The sequence below is a fragment of the Hylobates moloch genome, unplaced genomic scaffold (assembly GCF_009828535.3).
Source record: "Hylobates moloch isolate HMO894 unplaced genomic scaffold, HMol_V3 SCAFFOLD_2, whole genome shotgun sequence".
Classification (NCBI taxonomy): Eukaryota; Metazoa; Chordata; class Mammalia; order Primates; family Hylobatidae; genus Hylobates; species Hylobates moloch.
The window spans coordinates 20,802,029-20,811,396 of record NW_026652277.1 but is presented as its reverse complement, the minus strand read 5'-3'; the positions used below and the strand labels follow the sequence as shown (position 1 = coordinate 20,811,396).

The 9,368-nt window shown below is 37.0% G+C and overlaps 1 protein-coding gene across 3 annotated transcripts in view; it reads left to right on the top strand.

Annotated features, from left to right (window-relative positions):
- Window positions 1-9,368, top strand: part of NEBL (nebulette) — a 400,747-nt gene that overhangs the window by 50,196 nt on the left and 341,183 nt on the right. The window lies entirely within an intron of this gene.

The window sequence follows — 9,368 nt, the reverse complement described above, 5'->3', positions numbered from 1 at the left end:
AAAAAAAGAACTTACATGAAATATTTACTAAATAACATAAGAAAACTTAAGCCTAAATGTTAGATTGGCTGGAGATATACATATACAACCAACTGGAGATTATGTATATTTATATAATATATATAATGATATATGTTGAAGATTTTATGAATATATTGGTTTGAGATTATATATATATATATATATATATTCTGATGACGTATGATCATCAGAATTCAGAGAAGGGGAACTATAGATTGGATGAAGTTGAAGATGCCAATATGAAGGGGAAGGAAGAATTTGGATAAGTTGGATAGAGGGGAGCAAGGTGGAGAGAAGAAGAGTTCCAGGCATGGGAAATAACACTGGTAAATTCAAAAAGAAGGACTAAGTGGTGGGGATTTATGGAAGGGCAGGACCACTTGAGCTCAGGGCTCTCGTGACATAAAAGACTTAGTGAGCTTTTTACTAATATCTTCAGTGTGTGAATAAAGATGATGATAAAGAACTTTAAGAATATGCAGTTCTCTGTACAGATATGAAGTAGCAATTATCCTCAAATTATATTGTTTCTAGCTTAAGTAATTCAGTCTATTTGCCAAAATTGAAAGAAAATTGTGAAATCACAAGTACTTACATTTGCAAATACACTGGAGTGTCCCAAAATGGCAAAAAGTACAGATTTATCTTTGACTTTGTACAGAGTAAGATCCAGAACAGTGAGAATCTTGGCACTTGCTGGATTTTTAAGAGTTGCATGGATTTAATATAAAGACATCCTTTGGTATCGACCTCAAAGGGATAGTATATGTGACTTTCCAGGCCACCTGTAGAAGGCAGTCTTCATTGTCCAGGGAAAGTGTTAAGCATTGATAAAATCCCACTGATATGAGATATTTCAAAAAAATTTCTGGCTTGTTATTAGAACCAGCCAAAATGATTTCGTTGAGTATCTTCTATGACCCCAGCAGCCTACAAGGAAATGTGTGAGACCCCTGATTCTTGATCTTACAGAACTTATTAGGAAGATGAGAATATTCACTGGAAGAAAATTAGGAAATAAAGGCATATACAAGGAGGGAATACTTGAAGGGGGTATAAGTGGACATCTTTGCTGCTGTTCTTTCTCTCATTTCCCTTTTCCTTAGGAAATTGATCTGTCATATTTTCAACTGCTATCTCTACTGGTGACTCAAATAGATACCTCTTCTAGATCCCCTACCCAGACACTGAGCATTTTTGCACCATCCTAAACTTCAGATCTCCAAACCCAAACTCTGTCTCTCCCAACCAGATTAAGTCTCACTTTCTGCCTTTTATAGTACCCTTCTTCTAATCACCCAGGCTCAAAATCATTGACTATTTCTGTGTATCTGTACATCTTTATCACTCGCCATGGCCACTTATTCTGGATTGTGAGTAGATCAAGAGAATAGAGAGATTTTTAATCAAGTGAGCCCAAATATGCAAAGCAAGTATGGAGGGGAGAAGGAAATGAAGTGACACTCTCAGGTCTCTTCGGTGGAAGACACAGATGGTAGAGTTTTGACTTAGTGGCACTGAGATAGATCTGTTTCAGGGCAAGATAGAATAGTGGGAGAGATCCCAGCTGGGCGCAGTGGCTCATGCCTGTAATTCCAGTACTTTGGGAGGCTAAGGTGAGCGGATCATCTGAAGTCAGGAGTTTGAGAGTAGCCTGGCCGACATGGTGAAACCCTGTCTCTATTAAAAATACAAAAACTAGCCAGGCAAGGCGGCGGGTGCCTGTAATCCCAGCTACTTGGCAGGCTGAGGCAGGAGAATTGCTTGAACCCTGGAGGTGGAGGTTGCAGTGAGCCAAGATCGCGCCACTGCACTCCAGCCTGGGTGATAGAAAGAGATTCTGTCTCAAAACAACAACAACAACAACAACAACAACAACAACAGCAACAACAGGAGAAATCCCCACATTCCTTGGCCTGAAAATGTATTTGTATATACATTACCTGTTAACTTCCTTAATATTGGTATATCAAATTTTGATAGAGTTTTGTTTTCAAAGTTTTAGAAAAGCTTGGCATTGAAAGAAATTTGCATCTTTAAATTTGCATTTTCTATCACTTCATTTTGGTATCCTGGTGGATTTACATGCAAAACACATCTATCTCCAGGCTGTCTAATGTGCTACTGTCAATTAGTGAAGTTCACTGTCGTGTGTTGTGGGCTATCTTTCCCCGGTGCCATTTAAACGGAGATGGCATCGCTATTTCAGATACTGAAGTTGTGAGCCTAGCATTGGGTAGGAGATTGGACTAGCTCTCTATGACTCATTCTAAGATTAGGATTTTCTAACTTGATAGTGATTCATAAGACAATTATTTCATAATGCATTTCTACTATTATGTAGCGTGCACGTGATAGGCATACATTGTTTTGGACTTTTCCTATGACAACTTGGAAGGCAGAAAGTTAAGCACTTAAAAATGGTGTCCAAGGGTGGCAGAGTATTCATGAATTATACTATGATTGTTGAATTAAACTAAAATAAATATTATCTTGACTTTGTTTGCCAACTTTTTTGGTAGGATGGAACTCAAGAGGTAGGGACTGCACCTTGGAAGCATGGGGATTGACATGACCGTGGCATTAAAGTGATTAATTCCCTGACAATTAGCCTAAGTTTATAAAGTTATACAGTGTTAGGGGCTCAGGGTGTCTCTCCATAAGCAAGATAGAAAGGGATGGAAAGAAATACCACTTTCTTCTTTGAACTGAAGCCATGTGAGACAAGGAATGAAAGAGTATAATTTTAAGGCGTTTGGTAGATACTGTTAAAAAAAGTTTCAGGGCCAAACATACTTTAGAATTGATCTCCTGGGGTTTTCAGTCAGGTCCAATGTTCTCAGTGTGATGTTTTCAGATGACTCTTCTCTACTCCAGGGAGGAAGTCAGAAGTTATTGTATGATGCCTGAAAGTGTAGTTCCTTTAGATCCTGTGCCAGTATCCCATCATCATCTTGGGACAAAGAATATGGTAAACATCCACAGCTTACACAATAGAATGGAATAATTCCTTTGAACCAGATTAACCATAGGGAAAATATCTTCATATCTTCATAGCAGCCAATGCAGAGCTGTGTGTATTTAGCACTGACTTCAGACCTCACTTGGGCGTGTGTTCTTCCTCTGCAGGGCTTAGTTCTCCACAGGGAACTTCTTCACTCTAACCCTCTTGTATAGGTGGTGGTCCTGGTTTTTTTTTTTTTTTTTTTTTGCTGTCATGAAATACTTTTGAAGAGTGCCAATCCCCAATAAATATAGAAGGATGATGGGAGAGAGAACCAGTATTTTATGACTGCTCTAGTAATTAATAAGTGACCTAGGTAAGAATGGCCAGCAGGTGCTAAAATTAGTGAGCGAAAGATTGTTGAAGAATGGAATATTCTCCAAGTATCAACCCTTGGACTATTTCGTTGCAAAGATGAAATGCACCTTTATGATGGGGAATACTTTAAACCAGTGATCAAATTTAAATAATTTTTTTTTTTTTTTTTGAGACAGAGTCTCACTCTGTTGCCCAGGCTAGAGTGCAGTTGTGCTATCACAGCTCACTGTAGCCTTGACCTCCTAGGCTTAGGTGATCCTCCTATCTCAGCCTCCCGAGTAGCTGGGGATATAGGCACATGCCATCATGCAGGGATAATTTTTAAATTTTTGGTAGAGACAGGGTCTCCCTATATTGCCCAGGCTGGTTTCGAATTCTGGTCTCAAGGGATCCTCCTGCCTCAGCCTCCCAAACTGCTGGGATTATAGGTGTAAGCCACTGTCGCTGGCTAAATTTAAACAATTTAACATCATTACTAGAGTAACAAATTGACATCATTCACCCATTGACTTATTCTCTGCCCATCACTTAGCATTCCTCCCCACTATGTTCCACCTGAATCGACTCATGAGGAAACAATTAGATAAATCCCCAAATGAGGTGTTATCCTCTTGAAAAATATCAGTCATTATAAACCAGAAAGGCTGAGGAGCTGTTTAAAGGAGATTGAAGAGATATGACATCTAAATGTAGGATGTGATCCTGGATCCCATGCTGGATCAGGGAAATAGCTATCAAGGACATTTCTTGGTCCATTTGGGGAAATTTGAAAATGGACCATATAATAGATAATGATATTGTATCAATGGTCAATTTCCTGAGTGTAATAATTATGCATATGTAAGAGAATGTTTTTGTTTTTGGGAGATTCATGTTGAAGCATTTATGACTTAATTGTCATGATGCTTGCTACTAACTTTCAAATGGTTCACATTTATACATATAAATTATCTAAAACATGTATGGTAATATTTATTTATAATAAAAATAAATGTTATATATGTTATATTCAGTATATTACTCAATATAACTATATCGTATGAAGTATATTACAAATATTTGCTTTATACCTGCACATATATCCGCTTGTGTATGTATATAAAGCAAATATGCCAAAATGTTGGTGGTTGATGAATCTAGATGAAGGGTATCTTCATCACACTAGTTTTGAAGCTGTTCTGCAGGTTTGAAATTTTTCAAAATAAAAAGTTAGGAAAAAAGAACTTTGTGTTAGAGATGAGGTATTGGAGAAAAATGTTGAGCTATTAAATTCAGGTTCATGAGAAAATGACATGTCATTATTGTCGAATAAAGCAAAGCTAGAAGACATAGTATCCACAAACATAAACTGTAAAGTGAGATTGATGTAGATCATCCAGAATTAACTATTTTTGGAGTAGAGAAAGGATTGCTTTGGGCATCTTAGTCTCTCTCTTCTTTTGTTTCCATGATATTAGCTTTCTCATGTTGCAAGTCCTTAGCTCACAAGATAGTTGTAAGAATGATTGAGAAGATGTGTATGAAAGTGTTCTGTAAGCGGTGAAAGTAATGTCTCTAAGCTTCTTTGTGTTTAGGATGTCACCTGTGCTGAACTGTAACACCCAATGTTGTATTTTGGGTTGTAACTTGTGCTGAAGTACAACATCCAGTGTTTGTATTTTCTATGAAAGATTATGCATTCATAGGAAAGAGAAACTTAATCAGTGGCTTTATTAAGACTCATTTCACACATACGTAATTTAGAAAAAGAAAACTGACTCTGTTTCGCTGAGATTAATAGAGTTCTGCCCATGGCATATCTAAAACAGTGTCTAAATACATCTAACACATAATAGTTTTTTTCAGTAAAGAAACAAAATTTCACTATTTTTAATGCTCATTTAGCCAGTTGCATTTATGGAAAATCTTTCCCCAGAGGTTGGAAAACTAGCAAACAGCAACTTTAATATAAGTCAATAGGACATTAAGTAGACAAAAGCTCGGAGTTACATGCTGTGCTATTATCTTGTGATAATTTCAATTTAGGTTTCTTTTTAAGTGTGCGTTCAGGATTTTACTGTTAGACTAAATGTAAAATGGAGTCAATGTCTGTGGAGTACTGACATGAACCTGGAGAGTGAACATTTTGCCCCTTCTCAGGGAAGAAGGCCAGAATATCTGTAAAACGGTGACATTTTGATCCTGACTGGAAGAAAACCATGTTGAAAGAATGATAAGGAAGGGATTATGGAACAACAAACATAACTTGTCAGCTGGAGGAGACGTTCCTGTCGGCATTGAAGTTGATGAATTTCTTCAGCTAGTATAGACAGTTCAGGTGTAGGCTGTAGTTTTCACTGGTAGTGGCTGTGGGGTGCTGCATCAGCCAGACTGACACTAGGTTGCCATCCTTCTCAGTGGGCACATGAGGAAATCATAATGATGGCTATGTTAGCAACCATTGGGTAATTATTCTGTGGCTAGGAGTGAAGTTCAATGCTTTCTGTGTATTTTCTCAGTTAAACCTCACTATATCCCCGAGGTAGGTAAGAAATATTTCTAATATTCTTTTTTTATAGATCAGGTGGACTCAGGTTAGATAACTTATGTAAGGTCATACAGATAATAGTGGCCAAGTTGCTGCTTGAACCCAGGTTGTCTGACTCTAGAGCCTGTTTTATAACCACCACGCTATACTCAACTGATTCTCTAAAGTTGATATTTGAGAGAACAGATGAAAAAGATGTGGAAGCTTTTTAGCTATAGGGAGATGCGTTCAGCAATGATTGAGTAAAAGGGATTGAAATTACTCTCTCAACATAACATACTAAGAATAACTAGGCAATATATAGGACACAACAGTTGTCAGACATTAGACAAGCAGCACAGACAGTGACCTTTCAGAGAAGGCAAACAAACGAGATTGTTGCAACTTGCTGCCTGGAGAGAGTTCTAGGCTGAGGCACAGGAATATATATTATATTCCTAGACATATAACAGAGCCCAGGAATTACCCTAAGTTGAGGAGACAGAGTTCAGAGGTTGGAGAGGCTAAGGCTGCTAGAATTCACAGGGTCAGATCTTGGTTGGAAGAGATCTAACCAAGGTTAGGAGAGACAGAGAGGTGACTCTGGAGATCTGTTGAGTTTTCAGTGAGGAAACTCCCCGAGGCCAGAAAAAGATGCAGGAGAGAATCAAGAATTGGGTGGAGTCACCAGGAGCTCAATAGTTTTTTTTTTTTTCCCCCATCACCCAGAGTGGAAAGACACTGGTTCTCAGGGAACCATTGTCTCCTGGTGGGTCTCATGGTGGAGCCAAATTTGCCCTTGACCAAAAGTTCTTCTGGTCTTACTTGGCAGAGCTTAAGAGCAAGCCATGGAAGGAACAGGTTGTATCCAAGTAACTTTATTGCATCCAGCTCAAGCTCAGCAATATTTAAAATAATAAAAAGCTCCAGCACCAACAAAGTAACATGTGTATTTCTGAAATCCAATAAAAATTACCGGTCATTCAGGTTGGGTGCTGTGGCTCACACTTGTAATCCTAGCATTTTGGGAGGCTGAGGCAGGAAGATGGCTTGAGCCCAGGAATTCATGACCAGTCTGGACAACACAGTGAGACCCCCATCTCTGGAAAATAATTTAAAAAGTAGCTGGGATTGGTGTGGCACACCTGTAGTCCAAGCTACTCAAGAAGTTAAGGTGGGAGGATTGCTTAAATCCAGGAGTTTGAGGTTGCATTGAGCTACGATTGTGCCACTTCACTCCAGCCTGAGGGAGAGCAAAATCTTGTCTTTAAAAAAGTAAAAAGAAAAACAAACTACCAGGCATTCAAAGAAGCAGGAAAATGTGACCCATAATGAGGAGAAAAACAGTATATAGAAAAAGGCCTAGAAATGACACAGATGATAGAATTACTAGACAAGGACTGCTATGGACTGAATTATGACCCTCCTCATCTTTACCAAATGCGCATGTTAAAGTCCTAACCCCTAATGTGATGATACTTGGAGATGGAGACTTTGGTAATTTGGTAATTAGTGTTAGGTGATGTTATGAGAGTAGGGCCTTTATGATAAGACTAATAACTGTATAAGAAGAAGAAGAGAGAGATACACATTACCTTTTTGCATGTGCCGTGTGAGAACACAGTGAGAAGGAGCGATGTGCAAACCAAAAAGAGGGCTCTCACCAGGAACTGAATTGGTTAGCAGCTTGAGTTTGGACTTCCAACCTACAGAATGGTAAGAAATAAATATCTGTTGTTTAAGCCACCCAGTCTATGGTATTTTGTTACAGCAGCCTGAGCTAATACAAGGACATTAAAACAACTATTGTAAATATACTGCATATGTTCAAGTATGTAGAGGAAAAAAAAGAGTATGATAAAGAGAGTCATGGAAGATATAAAATAGACGTGCATTAAATTTCTAGAGTTGAAAAAAACACAGGACAGAAGATACATGAGAGGGATAAACAGCAACAATTAGTAAACTTGAAGATACAGCAATTATCTAAAATGAAACAAGAAAAAAAAAGACTAAAAAGAATTAATGGAACATCAGTGAGTAGTGGAACCATAGAAAATGGCCCATCATATTTATAATTATAGTCACAAAAGGAGTGGAAGAAAAGAAACATATCTTAAAAAATAATGGCTAAAAAATTAAGAGCAGAGGGGGAAGGAACAGAAAAAAGATCTAAAGAAATAGTGGCTGAAAAATATCCAAATTTGCTGAAAATCATCATCCCACAGACCCAAAATTTCAATAAGATCCAATTAGAAGAAAGTGAAAAAAACTACACCAAGGCACATCATAATCAAAAGCAGTCAGAGACGAAGGACATTATATACAGAAGAACAAAGGTGATATTGAACAAACTCCTTGTTGGAAACAATGCAAGTCAGAAGACAATGGAGCAGCATCTTTAAGGCACTGAAAGAAAAAAAACTCTCACCTAGACTTCCATACCAAGTGAAAAAACATTAAAAAACAGATGAAATAAAGACCTTCCCAGACACACAAAAGCTGAAAGAATTTATCACCCGCTGACCATCAGTACAGGAAATGTTAACAGAAGGCTTTTAGATGGAAAATGATACCAGAGGGAAACTGAATCTGCACAAAGAAATAAAAAGCACTAGAAAAGGTAAATATGAACATAAATACAAAAGACTTCTTATTTTTAAAAATATCTTTAAAAAACAATTAACTGTTTAAAGCAAATATTATAAAAAGGTATTATGGTAGTAAAATCTGTGACAATAGTAGCACAAAGGCAAGGAAGGGGCAAAAGGGAAAAAGTGTCATGAGGTTATTATACTATATATAAAGTGGTATAATAAAACTTGAAGGTAGACTGTATTAATGTAAAGATGTTTATTACAAACCCTAATGAAATGCCTAAAGAAACAACATAAAGAGATATAGCTAATAAGCCAATAAAGAAGATAAAAAGGAATCATAAAAAACATTTAATTAAAAAGAAGATAAAAATGAGCAAAAAGGAACAAAGAACAGATTGGAAAAATAGAAAACAAATAGCATGATGATATATTTAAACTCAATCATGTTAATAGCCACATTAAATGTAAATGGTCTAAACTCTGTCAATTAAAAGACAGGCTCTCTCAGATTGGATTAAAAAAAAAGCAGGACCCAACTTTCCATTGGCTAAAAGAAACCTAATTAAATATGAAGACACAGATAGGGTAAAAGTTAAAGGATGGAAAAAGATATAGCATGCCAGCATCAATCAAAGAAAGGTGGAGTAGCTCTGTGCATATGGGACAATGTATATTTCTGAGCAAGGAATATTACTAGGAATAAAGAGGGTAATTTCAAAATGATAAAGGAATCATTTTCTCAAGAAAACATAGCAATCCTAAATGTGGTTGAAGTTTCTTTTTTTTTTTCTTTTTTCTTTTTTTTATTTTTATTTTTATTTTTTATTATACTTTAGGGTTTTAGGGTACATGTGCACAATGTGCAGGTTTGTTACATATGTATCCATGTGCCATGTTGATTTCCTGCACCCATTAACTC